Below are 13,778 nucleotides of genomic sequence, written 5' to 3'. Positions count from 1 at the left end.
TGTTGGTGTTGACAATAATAATAATAATAATAATAGACTGAACCAATAAGTAACGAAACCAAACTATAGGGACCCAGCCGCCACTTATTGTGTTACACATTCATTTTGCTTGTAAAAACTGCATGTCAACACAACTTCTCCTTGGTTGACTCCAAACTTCGTTAGCAACAGCAGCTGGCGTAGTTTAAATTTTGTCACAACGGTACAAGTTAACAGACCAGGAGATAATTTTTATGTTTCAACACAACTATACATATGAATTTCTCGGGGGGGGGGGGGGGGGGGGGTGTTTGCAATTTCCGGGGAGGGGGACTTTCCCTCCTGGGCCACCCCCTGAATTCATCATTGGTGACACATGACATATGGCACATATTCGGGCATTGACCTCCAGGTTTGCGGTAACATCGATGTGATGGTTGAACAAGTGACTACAACAACCATTACTGCGGCAGAAAATGCGACCCCTCACTGTTTAGGGTGCTCCTTGCGAAAGGTGGTCCCTTGGTGGATGCTGGAAGTCACTGAGGCATTTAAGGAATGTCTGTGAGCTCTAAAGTGGCATAAGCTTCCCTGGAATACCTCATTGCCTTTAAGCAGCTCCTTGCCCACATTTGCAAGCTTATCAAAAGACGGAAGCAGGAGTGTTGGGAGAGAGACGTATCGACCATTTGGTGCCATACGTCACCTTCCCAAGTCTGGACGAAGATCAGACATCTTTTTGGGTACCAGACCCCAACATCAAAGGCGTGTTATCTACTGATCCAAACGTGATTGCTGAGCACTATGCTCGAGTCTCTGCGTCGGAGAACTACCCCCCAGCCTTTCCGCACCCTCAGACAGTGGATGGAAAGGAAATTCCTCTCATTCGCTACACGCCACAGTGAACCCCATTATGCACCATTTACAGAGTGGGAGCTCCTCAGTGCCCTTGCACATTGCCCCGACACTGCTCCTGGGCCAGATCGGATCCACAGTCAGATGATTAAACATCTCTCGTCTGACTACAAGTGACATCTCCTCGTCATCTTCAACCGGATCTGGCGCAATCTTTCCATCATAGTGGCGGGAGAGCACCATCATTCCAGTGCTTAAACCTGATAAAGACCTGCTTGATGTGGATAGCTATCGGCCCATCAGCCTCACCAATGTTCTTTCTAAGCTGCTGAAATTTGTGGTGTGTCGGCAGTTGGGATGGGTCCTGTAGTCAGGTGGCCTACTGGCTCCATGTCAGTGCAGCTTTCACCAGGTTTGCTCTACCACTGATGATCTTGTGTCCCTCGAGTCTGCCATCCGAACAGCTTTTTCCAAACGCCAACACCTGGTTGCCATCTTGTTTGATTTATGAAAAGCGTATGACATGACCTGGCGACATCATATCCTTTCCACATTTGTGTGTGTGTGTGTGGGGGGGGGGGTGGGGGGGGGCTCCAGGTCCCACTCCCGATTTTTATCCAAAACTTCCTGTTGCTCCCTGCTATCCATGTCTCACGTTGGTGCCTCCCTTAGTTCCATACGTATCCAGGAGAATTGAGTCCCACAGGACTCTGTATTGAGTGTCCCTCTGTTTTTAGTGGCCATTAACGGTCTAGCAGCAGCTGCTGGGCCCTCCTTCTCACCTTCTCTGTAAGCAGATAGCTTCTGCATTTCGTAATGCTGCTCCAGCACTGGTGTTTCTGAGCGTCGCCTACAGGGAGCCATCCACAAGGCACAGTCATGGGCTCTAGACCATGGCTACCAGTTTTCAGCCATGTAGACGTGTGTTGTGCATTTCTGTCAGCATTTTACCGTTCTTCCGGAACCAGAACTTTACCTTAACGATGATCCACTCACAGTAGTGGAGACATATCAATTCTTAGGTCTGGTTTTCGACGCTCGTTTGACTTGGCTTCCTCATCTTCGTCAGCTTAAACAAAAGTGTTGGCAGCACCTCAGTGGCTTCCGCTGCCTGAGCAACACCAACTGGGGTGCAGATAGCTGTACACTGCTGCAGCTCTACAGAGCCCTTGTTGAATCCTCCCTTGACTATGGGAGTCTGGTTTATGGTTCAGCGGCACAATCAGTGTTGCATTTACTCGGCCCAGTGCACCACTGTGGCATTCGTCAAACGACAGGAGCTTTTACGAGGAGTCCGGTGAACAGCGTCCTGGTGGAGGGCGGACGCCCTCCAACTCAGGTTGAGCATGCACAGTTGCTCTCCAGTTATGTTGCACACATTCATGGTTCTCCTGTGCATCCGAATTACCATTTCCTTTTCCCGCCCATGGCGATTCATCTCCCCCATTGGCGGCCCATGTCAGGGCTTACAATTGCCTTTCCACCTATACTTAAGGTTCATTCACGAACACCTCAATGATGTACACCTAGGCTGCGGGCTTCGCCTGGACCTTTCACATGGCTCTAAGGACTCAGTTAACCCTGCGACTCTCCGCTGTCACTTCCTCTCGATTCTCGACATGTCCCGGGGCTATGAAGTGGTTTACACCGATGGCTCGATGGCTGATGGCCACATTGGCTTTGCCTATGTTCATGGAGAACATATAGAACAGCACTCATTACCAGATGGCTGCAGTGTTTTCATTGCAGAGCTGGTGGCCATATCTCGTGCTCTTGAGCACATCTGCTCATGCCCATGCAAGTCATTTCTCCTGTGTACTGACTCCTTGTGCAGCCTATGAGCTATCGAACTGTGCTACCCTAGTCATCCTTTGGTAATGACCATCTATGCCCTAGAGCGGTCCAGTCATTCAGTGGTTTTTGTCTGGACCCCAGATCACATCGGAATTGGAGGCAATGAAGTTGCTGACAGGCTGGCCAAACAGGCTACGCGGAAACTGCTTATGGAGTTCGGCTTCTTTGAAACTGACCTGCGTTCAGTATTACGCTGCAGGGTTTTGCGGTTTTGGGAGACAGAATGGCATAACCTCAGTACGCACAACAAGCTGAGTGCCATTAAGGAAACTACGAATGTTTGGAAGACCTCCATGAGAGCCTCTTGCAGGACTCTGTGGTTCTTTGTCAGCTCCGCATTGGCCATACGTGGGTGATGCATGGTTACCTCCTCCATCACGAGGACTCTCCTCGGTGTTGCTGTGGCTCACAAATGATGGTCGTCCACCTCTTGCTGGATTGCCCACTTTCAGCTGCTCTCCGGTGGACTTTTAACTTTCCCAGCACCCTACCTTTGGTGTCGTGTGATAATGCCTCAACAGCAGCTTTAGTTTTACATTTTATTCGTGAGGGTGAGTTTTGTCATTTTCTCGAAGTTTTAGCACATGTCCTTTGTCCCTGTGTTTTCTCCACCCTAGTGCTTTCAGGGTGGAGGTTTTAGGGTGCTGTGGTGTGGCTGGCTTTTCCTTTTTATCCTCACGGTTAGCAAGCCATGGTAACCTGCTTTCTTGTTTCAACCTCTTCTACCTGTTTCTTGTGTCTTTGTGGTTTTCTTGTCCCCTTTTGTCCATTTAAGTGTTTGTTGCCCTTCAGTCGTTGTTGTGGTTTTTCCTTTCATTCTGTTTTGTGTTGTACATCTCATTGTCTTATTCTCACCCTTGTGGCATTGTTTCCTTCGGAACAAGGGACTGATGACCGTGTGGTTTGGTCCCTTCCCCCCTCTTTTAAACCAACCAACCAGTCTGTGGATCATTCATGTGTGTGAGCTTGAGTATGAAGTATACATGTTTGGGAATACTTTTGTCAGCACAAAGCTCCAGACAGAAAAAGGAAGCCTATGTGAAAATAGCACTAAACAATATTTTTACACCATCAGATGCAAAAATTTGTGTCAATATTGCCACCTGGATTCCACTGTGCTGTATGATATCTGTCATCATAGATGTGCCTTGAAATTCTAATCATGTGAACACAACAAATTCTCTCTATTGTTTCCATTGTAAAACAGTCATCAGCAACTGTGGCTAAAAACAGTAGTTTCGTTTTTGACACAAAATGATTTGCTTTTGCCAATCACAATTTTTTTGTCACAAATCATTTGTGCATCGTGTTACGGAAGATACTTGATGTCGTACAAAGCTTCTTTCATCAGACCAGACAGATAAAGATATGAAGAGGATGGGATAGGAGCTCCCAACCCATTTTACCAATAGTTTCCAGCATGAGTTGCGCCATGTGAGGTCAAGTGTTGTCTTGAAGAAGTAGCGTGCCTTTCCTCTGCCATCCAGGACGTTTCATCTTCTATGTGGGAATGACTTTGTTTCCAGTCATGCCCAAGTAATTTAGGGTGTTCCTCCAAAAAATCACAGAAATTTGGACCATGGCCACTCCAAAAGATGGTTAACAAGACCATACCAGCAGATGGTTACGTTTAGAATTTCTTACCAACTACTTGAGTTGTTTCCACTGCATGTTTTGTTGATGAGCCTCTGGCTCAAAATAATGTATCAAATTTTCAACAGAGGTTAAAATTTCATCCTAAAATGCATCACCTTAGCCATTGGAATGATTTGGAACTCTGTGCAAATGGGAAATATCTGTATTGCTTGTGATCAACGCTAAGCTCTGGAAACCACTTTGGACAAGTATTATGGTAGTTTAGTTTCTTTTAAATGAGTTGTACCAACACTTACTTAAATTTTGCAGCAATTTATTGAACTTTGTCATTGGTCTTCTCAGATAAATGAATATATGAACTTCTGACGCTGAGATTGATATTGCTACCGGACGCCATGGATCGTGCTCATTGTTTATGGTTCTGCAGCCACATTTAAACTTTTATACCCACCACGTAAAAACACACATGGTTCATTAAACGACTGACTTATTGTTTGCTCATCAGAGAGAATACTTCTTATTGTACATTTTCCTAAAGTAAAAATCAGATCACGGGATGCTGTTTTTTAAAAGCACTTTATTCAAGTGGAAACTCAATCATAATTAAGAGATTAGATATTATAAACACGCAAATATTAATCGAACTCTCTTCACAAGGTTGCCAATTAATGGTGTGTTGCCTTTAGTGTATATATATATCGTGTGCAGACTTTGAGGACAAGTTCCTTACACCAAAACAAGAAAATGATGTCAAACAAATGTGGACTCTATAAAGTGCATACATTAATAGGTATGAGCACTTCTTCAATAGACGAGATGTCTTTTGCAGTAGCTAAGATTAGCAAGTACTCATAACTCTTAAAATGTGGAATTTAGAGCCTCCATTTACTGTACATTTTCTCTGGTTTTTGTGTAAGGAAATCATCCTCAAAGTGTGTAAAGGGAATTCAGTTGCACCCTCTATATCTGTACCAATATGTAAAGAAGAAACATTGTTAGCAAAAAGCACGGAGTTCTTGACTGATATACTTCACATTTTTACAGAAGACTCTAAAGAACATTCGGAGAAATGTATATTACATATTTTTTATGCAACAATGTACAGGTCTTCTGTTAAAATGGACTGCAAGGAAGAAAATGCAGTGTGGTTTGTTTTCTTCCTCATAGTCTGTTTTAAGAGATAGCCGATACACTGTGGAAAGCTGGTTAAAAGTTTACAAAGGGCCGTCGGTGTGGGTACATCGACGTGTATGTTGGTAATGCCTACTGTGAATGATGATGAGAAGCTGAGATGGCTCAAAAGCTGATATGTATAGCCAATAACAATGCTGGTTTAGTTCGCAGAATAACACGAATACACACAAACACATAATAAATGAATTAACACAAGTGTTATTGTTATTATATGCTTGTACATGTGGTCTGTCTATGCGACTAAAAAAAAAGGGTTAATTTTTATGCTACACTTGTTTCAGTTCTTTGAATTTATGAAATGAAAAGTCTGTTTTACAGGCACTAATGATGCTTCCTAAATAAAAGGAAGTGAAATGCTTATGACATAAAAACTGACAACCTTTTATATAGTTATGTAGTTTGACCACTTCTCCAAGAAAATAATAATAAGCATCTAAGGAATGCCAGAACATACAAAAATGATGATCACACCTGACTTTTATTCAGAAGAAAACATCACACTAGGGCTTGTGCGATGTTGCCACAGTCTTCATACAATGCCTTTTGACTGTGTCTTCTGTGTCACACACATTCAAACAAGCAGCTATCGAAATGCTTTTTGCACCATCTACTTCCATGAAGCGATCTTCTTGTTGCTGACCAAGTGCCTTCAATGCTATTAGTGTGTGAACCCATTTCAGGATCCTTAAATGTCATTTTGTGATTAACTGGGAGATGCACACCTTTGTATGACCTAAAACAATCAGATATTGCTGTGGTTTCCAGAAGGATGTATCCTTTAATGACACTCTTTCTTATGTGCCTCGGAACAACTTTTAAGAAACACTTGTGTGTTCATCTTTCCATTTCTCCAAATACCCACCTTCTTATTTTTTTATTTCCTCTGCCAAATTTTTCTCCTTCCAAACATAGCCTTGTTGATTTTGGCAATAACTCAGTCACACCAAGTTTCTCGCTCTCTGTAAAACACATTTCTACACACATTTCTCAGCAGAAGCTTCTCTGATCTGCAGCTGTCTTCTCAAGTGTTTGCAGTTCATTAGTAATAAAAAAAGGTCCTACACATTTTCACCCATAGAAAAGTTAACTGAAAATTTTTTGCAAGACACACTTGCTTCCCTCAAATCAATAACCACTCGTTTTTCAGCTCCACTACACCCCATCTATACATTGCGTACTAGAAGTAACTAATATGTCCATCACACTTCAGGAATTTTGTACCACTGGCGATAAATGCTTGGACGTCATCTCCTCCATGTTCTACAAGGACAAGGCCCCTGTAATCAAATTGTTTGGAGGCCATGACATGGAACACAATGGAGTAAAATCAAATTATCCAGGCAAAAAAAAGAGTGCTTTTTCAGGATAAAATCATCTGTTAGGGATTTTCTCATTCACTTCTTAGGACAACACAAAATGCAGCATTAACACCAATGATTGCCATCTGAGGTGATTAAAGACTGACAAAGTCAGCTCAGAAAATTAAAAATTAATATCCGTACAAATATATATGCTTTCAGTAAAATTTTTCTGTGATTGACAGGAGATAACACCCAAGCCCGACCCATTTCTGATCTGCTCTGTTCGGAAGGATCAATGCACCATGAAATAAACTTAATAATGAACTTAAAGTACCACCTATTGATTGTAGCCAGTATTGTAATATGTTGAGACACACCACACGTAGACTTTGGGTTGAACTGGAAGTCATTCTGTCTCCTCAACCTACATCTCATTATTGTATTTGTTGGTTTTGACAACTCACAAGGTACTTAAGCATCAGATGTCAACAGCGTTGGGTATTTTTAAAACAGGTTGCTCTAAAGCAAACTGAATTTCATGCGAAACATTTTCTCGTTTGGAAGAACCATGAAATTAATTAACAACGTGTAATGTGTGTTTTATAATGGGGTGTTTATTCCTAGAGTTGGTGGCTGCAATTGACAAAACATGTTCTCTACAGTGAATATATGGCAGCTTATGGCCCTTTCTCTCTGGCAACCGAGCGCTGACTCCTGAGACAGAACCACTAAAATTAGCAGCACCGTTGAAAGAACAAGATAGTAATCTGTCATAAGAAAGTTTTCTTTTCTTTAGTTCAGTATCAGTTGCTGTAAATATGAATTCAGCTGAAGTGCTTTTCAACTCAACGAGACATAAAAACCTTTCCTTTACTTCAAACTATGGAGATGGTGCAACATATCGAACTACTAAAGACAGTTCACAGTGGTTGGAAACATTTGTAGATTCGTCTGCCATTAAAGAAAAATATTTGTCATGGAGAAGTGTTTCATCTTGAAAGTCTGAAGACTCTCCCAAACGAGTCAAAAATTCTGACACAGTATACTTACTAAGATATGTGGACCTTTCGCTCTGAAATTTTAACCACTTTTCAAGATTATTGTCACTTTTTAGTACTACCTTACGAATTAGAGGTTCATATTTTGTTGTATGTGGGGTATTTCTTCCTTACAAAGGAAATACAGACTTCGAATTAAAGATGACAATGCTTGGTGGTTTAAAGCTTTTTCATTTTCATTTTCATTTTGTTTAAATATCTGTGTATGAATTGGAGCATTTAATTCCTGTAATCTACAATTTTCAAGTGAAACAGCTCTTGCATGTTTTTCTGAGTTGGCGTGCTTTTCTAGTTTTCCCGTGCTTCCGGTAGCTTTTCTAAATTTAGTGAAAGGTACAGAAATGAACACTCCTCCTGTTTTCTGTAGAGCTTCGATTTCGTTTTTTATATTCATTTCACACCATTTGCGGAATGCCCCACCCCACTCGTGATCAAAGTACAACCAATTGTACTTACACTCCCATTTTTGTTGATACTTAATCTCGTGTTCAATTCTTTGTTTAGAATTGCAATTTACAGATGGGCCAGAAATAGCACATTTATCGTTTGAAAACTGTGGAAGGAAAACTGAAGACTTCTTAGACCTACACAATTCATCGTCACAACCACTAGCACATCTTTCAGTAGACTCACACTCGTCTTTGTCTTTTGCAGTACACTGTCTTTTATTAGAAAAGAAAGAAATTAAAGTTTGTTGTTTCAACATTGTATTTCGGCACTAACAATTCTTTTTATGTTATAAATTGACGAAGATTGCACGTAGTACACTACATAATCACATCACACTTCCATAGTAACCTGTTGACTGACTGTTACAACCTTACAACAGTTTCAACGATGCATTGAATTTTTATACAACAATGAAAGCTTAGATTATACTCGTAGAGCAGCATTGCCAAACGTCCCACTCATGGTGGAATGTACCGCTTCTTTAGGCAAAAATTGTGTATCCCAATTGATACTGTGTAAATCATTGTCAAATGTACGCAAATATTTGGTTTGAGCTTGGGTCTCATCAATTAGGAAAAATCTATATCCCTATTAAATCTTGGAAATATTCCCAGTAATGCAATTAAAAAATTAAAACAATCTTTTATAACATCAGATGCTGCTTTCTATTGCGTAGCAATACCCAGGGACATGTTTTGCGACATCAGGTTTATTTTAAGGACAAATAAAGTATAGATACAAGTGGCGGAAAGAATAAAGTTCACAGCGAGGGTGGGCTGCGTAGCTAAGGGATTAGCTTACACGTTAGGCCGATTGGAGGTGCAGTGAGGGAAGACATAAGAGAGGAAAGGCTGACTTATTCCACAATCGGCGTTGCCAACACACCTTGTAATGCTTAGCTTTACCACACACTTACTTATTATATGGCAACTGCTAATTTGTTGGTGTTGGCAATAATAATAATAATAATAATAATAATAACAACAGAACAATCGACGCTAAGTGTTCCAAACTGAACCGATAAGTAACGAAACCAAACTATAGGGACCCAGCCGCCTCTTATTGTGTTACACATTCATTTTGCTTGTAAAAGCAATCTTCAGCGACTCAGGCCATAGTCTCGCCTGAGCAGCCAGAGACGGTGGTCATGTGTGCATGAGGTGCCTGCTTGAGGGAATGTGTAAGTATTTTACTTTCTTTTCTGAAGAAGGCTTTGGCCCAAAGCTCGGTATTTAACAGCCTTTTCATTGAGCCTGTCTGAAACTCAATGTGTCATCTTTACAATGAGTAGCTATCTAATATTTTCGTAACTGTTGATATTCCAACCTGAAATTCCCATTGTTTGATTTTACAGAGGTTTTTGTTTCTGATTTCAAGTAAATTCTATAAAACACACAATTTTGGTATTTTTGACGGACTCACATGAATGATTCAGATTGTGTTGAAGTGCATTTGTTTATTTTCTGCTACTGCTCAGTTTTGGTGTTTCTGTTATGATCTGCAGTGTAGCCCAAGATGTAGGTTAGGTTGGAGAGTAACAGTCTGGTTGTGAGTTGTCAAAACCAACAAATACAATAATCAGATGTAGGTTGAGGAGACAGAATGACTTCCAGTTCAGCCCAAAGTCTACATGTGGTGTGTCTCAACATCTTACAATACTGGCTACAATCAATAGGCGGTACTTTAAGTTCATTATTAAGTCTATTTCATGGTGCATTGATCCTTCTGATCAGAGCAGATCAGAAATGGGTCGGGCTGTCTCTTGGGTGTTATCTCCTGTCAACCACAGAAAAATTTTACCGAAAGCATATACACTCCTGGAAATGGAAAAAAGAACACATTGACACCGGTGTGTCAGACCCACCATACTTGCTCCGGACACTGCGAGAGGGCTGTACAAGCAATGATCACACGCACGGCACAGCGGACACACCAGGAACCGCGGTGTTGGCCGTCGAATGGCGCTAGCTGCGCAGCATTTGTGCACCGCCGCCGTCAGTGTCGGCCAGTTTGCCGTGGCATACGGAGCTCCATCGCAGTCTTTAACACTGGTAGCATGCCGCGACAGCGTGGACGTGAACCGTATGTGCAGTTGACGGACTTTGAGCGAGGGCGTATAGTGGGCATGCGGGAGGCCGGGTGGACGTACCGCCGAATTGCTCAACACGTGGGGCGTGAGGTCTCCACAGTACATCGATGTTGTCGCCAGTGGTCGGCGGAAGGTGCACGTGCCCGTCGACCTGGGACCGGACCACAGCGACGCACGGATGCACGCCAAGACCGTAGGATCCTACGCAGTGCCGTAGGGGACCGCACCGCCACTTCCCAGCAAATTAGGGACACTGTTGCTCCTGGGGTATCGGCGAGGACCATTCGCAACCGTCTCCATGAAGCTGGGCTACGGTCCCGCACACCGTTAGGCCGTCTTCCGCTCACGCCCCAACATCGTGCAGCCCGCCTCCAGTGGTGTCGCGACAGGCATGAATGGAGGGACGAATGGAGACGTGTCGTCTTCAGCGATGAGAGTCGCTTCTGCCTTGGTGCCAATGATGGTCGTATGCGTGTTTGGCGCCGTGCAGGTGAGCGCCACAATCAGGACTGCATACGACCGAGGCACACAGGGCCAACACCCGGCATCATGGTGTGGGGAGCGATCTCCTACACTGGCCGTACACCACTGGTGATCGTCGAGGGGACACTGAATAGTGCACGGTACATCCAAACCGTCATCGAACCCATCGTTCTACCATTCCTAGACCGGCAAGGGAACTTGCTGTTCCAACAGGACAATGCATGTCCGCATGTATCCCGTGCCACCCAACGTGCTCTAGAAGGTGTAAGTCAACTACCCTGGCCAGCAAGATCTCCGGATCTGTCCCCCATTGAGCATGTTTGGGATTGGATGAAACGTCGTCTCACGCGGTCTGCACGTCCAGCACGAACGCTGGTCCAACTGAGGCGCCAGGTGGAAATAGGAATGGCAAGCCGTTCCACAGGACTACATCCAGCATCTCTACGATCGTCTCCATGGGAGAATAGCAGCCTGCATTGCTGCGAAAGGTGGATATACACTGTACTAGTGCCGACATTGTGCATGCTCTGTTGCCTGTGTCTATGTGCCTGTGGTTCTGTCAGTGTGATCATGTGATGTATCTGACCCCAGGAATGTGTCAATAAAGTTTCCCCTTCCTGGGACAATGAATTCACGGTGTTCTTATTTCAATTTCCAGGAGTGTATATTTGTACGGATATTAACTTTTAATTTTCTGAGCTGACTTTGTCATCCTTTAATCACCTCAGATGGCAATCATTGGTGTTAATGCTGCATTTTGTGTTGTCCTAAGAAGTGAATGAGAAATACCCTAACAGATGATTTTAGCCTGAAAAAGCACTCTTTTTTGCCTGGATAATTTGATTTTACTCCATTGTGTTCCATGTCATGGCCTCCAAACAATTTGATTACAGGGGCCTTGTCCTTGTAGAACATGGAGGAGATGACGTCCAAGCATTTATCACCAGTGGTACAAAATTCCTGAAGTGTGATGGACATATTAGTTACTTCTAGTACGAAATGTATAGATGAGGTGTAGTGGAGCTGAAAAATGAGTGGTTATTGATTTGAGGGAAGCAAGTGTGTCTTGCAAAAAATTTTCAGTTAACTTTTCTATGGGTGAAAATGTGTAGGACCTTTTTTTATTACTAATGAACTGCAAACACTTGAAAAGACAGCTGCAGATCAGAGAATCTTCTGCTGAGAAATGTGTGCAGAAATGTGTTTTACAGAGAGCGAGAAACTTGGTGTGACTGAGTTATTGCCAAAATCAACAAGGCTATGTTTGGAAGGAGACCCCTTGAGTGAATTTATGTTTCCTTTTTTGAAGAAGGTTTTGGCCAAAAGCTCAGTGTGTGACAGTTTTTTCATTCTGACTGTCTGAAAATCAGCATGTCATCTCCACACAGAGTAATAAGCTATTGTTTTCATAATCGTTAAACATTTCTGTAATTTAGAGAGATTCTGCAACAGCTGCTTCAACATAATTAGCGCCAAACTGCTATTTACATCAATTATAAAAATGCAAAGATGCAGAAAAACTACGAAAATAATGAAGGACAGCTTACTAAATGCAAATAATTCATAGCAGTCTCTCACCAACACAACATTCCGCATTTCAGGATAAATCATTAATAACATTTCACGATAGAAAATGATTTTTATATATATATATATATATATATATATATATATATATATATATATATATACACACACACACACACACACACACACACACACACACACACACACACAACAGAAGGGCCGTCTAATCAATGCAAGCAATCCATGTGCAGCAGTCACCATAAGTAAAATTATGTGTTGTGTACAAATTAAATAGTATTAGCCTGCCACCTTTACAAAGAAAGGATTCTTTATTTAAATCATAAATGTCTGGCCAAACCAGTAAGTGAAGAAATGACAACAACTGACATGCGTTTCCTGGTTATCAGCTCATTATTTGCTCGGCAAACGCCTGCCTCCAGTTGGCTGCCACCGACCATAGAAGTACAGGCATTGCCACCATCTTCTCCGAAGTGCAAACAAGAGCAGTGCACAGATGCATCATAGTAAAGTTTATCTGAAAATTTTATTTATGGCGTTATTGGCTTATGATTAGACAACTACCAACTTTGTAATGCTTCTGCAATAAACAGTATTAGTTTGGAAAAAGTAATAGAATGTAAGTAATACAAACCAGTTGATTTTTTTGTGGTCAGTAGTGGAAATGCAGTTCAGCATCTGCAAGAATTTATAATTCTCAGAATCCAGTTGGCTTTCCACCAAACAGTTTGAAGCATTCCCATAATACTACTGCACAATCTCAGTCTTTTGAAACTGTGTAGTGGTACTCATTTGCAGATTAAAGTAATGTCGTTAAAGCTACTATTCCCATAGGTTCAGATACCTTACAGATAATAAACATAAAAACAAAGGAATCTTTGCCCTTCATATTCTATATGATTTATTATCTTTTTGAGTTCCATTCTTTCAAAGACTGGGTCAAGTTACGAGGAGCCAAAATTTGCGACCTGACACGATTCCCAGACATACCTTATATAATGATGTATGTCCAGTTCCTATGCATACATATTTTGTAATGCTCTCTCTCTCTCTCTCTCTCTCTCTCTCTCTCTCTCTCTCTCTCTCTCTCTTTCTAGTTATTGAAAGACCTTCATATTTCGGTGGGCAAAAAGAGAACATACTGTCAATAACAAAAGTATGTTGATACCTAAATTGACAATTTCAGTGAAATTTCTTAATTAAATTTTACAGCAGTGATAGTGTCTCATGCTTTTATAAGCAGTATCTTTCAAGCCCTTGTCATCCATATTCTTCAAAGTATTTTTACTTCTTCCAGATATGAGAACTGTGTGAAATACCAATAAATATGTGCATACACAGTGCTGTTATGGTTGATTACATTGTCACTTGCAT

General features: G+C 42.0%; 1 protein-coding gene across 3 annotated transcripts in view; it reads left to right on the top strand.

Moving 5' to 3' along the window:
* LOC124545300 (serine/arginine repetitive matrix protein 1-like) overlaps positions 1 to 13,778 on the top strand; it is a 184,470-nt gene that overhangs the window by 107,240 nt on the left and 63,452 nt on the right. The gene's annotated exons all lie outside the window — the stretch shown is intronic.

The sequence above is a fragment of the Schistocerca americana genome, chromosome 8, assembly GCF_021461395.2.
Source record: "Schistocerca americana isolate TAMUIC-IGC-003095 chromosome 8, iqSchAmer2.1, whole genome shotgun sequence".
Taxonomy (NCBI): Eukaryota; Metazoa; Arthropoda; class Insecta; order Orthoptera; family Acrididae; genus Schistocerca; species Schistocerca americana.
The sequence above is the reverse complement of the archived record's forward strand: the minus strand, read 5'-3'. Positions and strand labels throughout refer to the sequence as shown.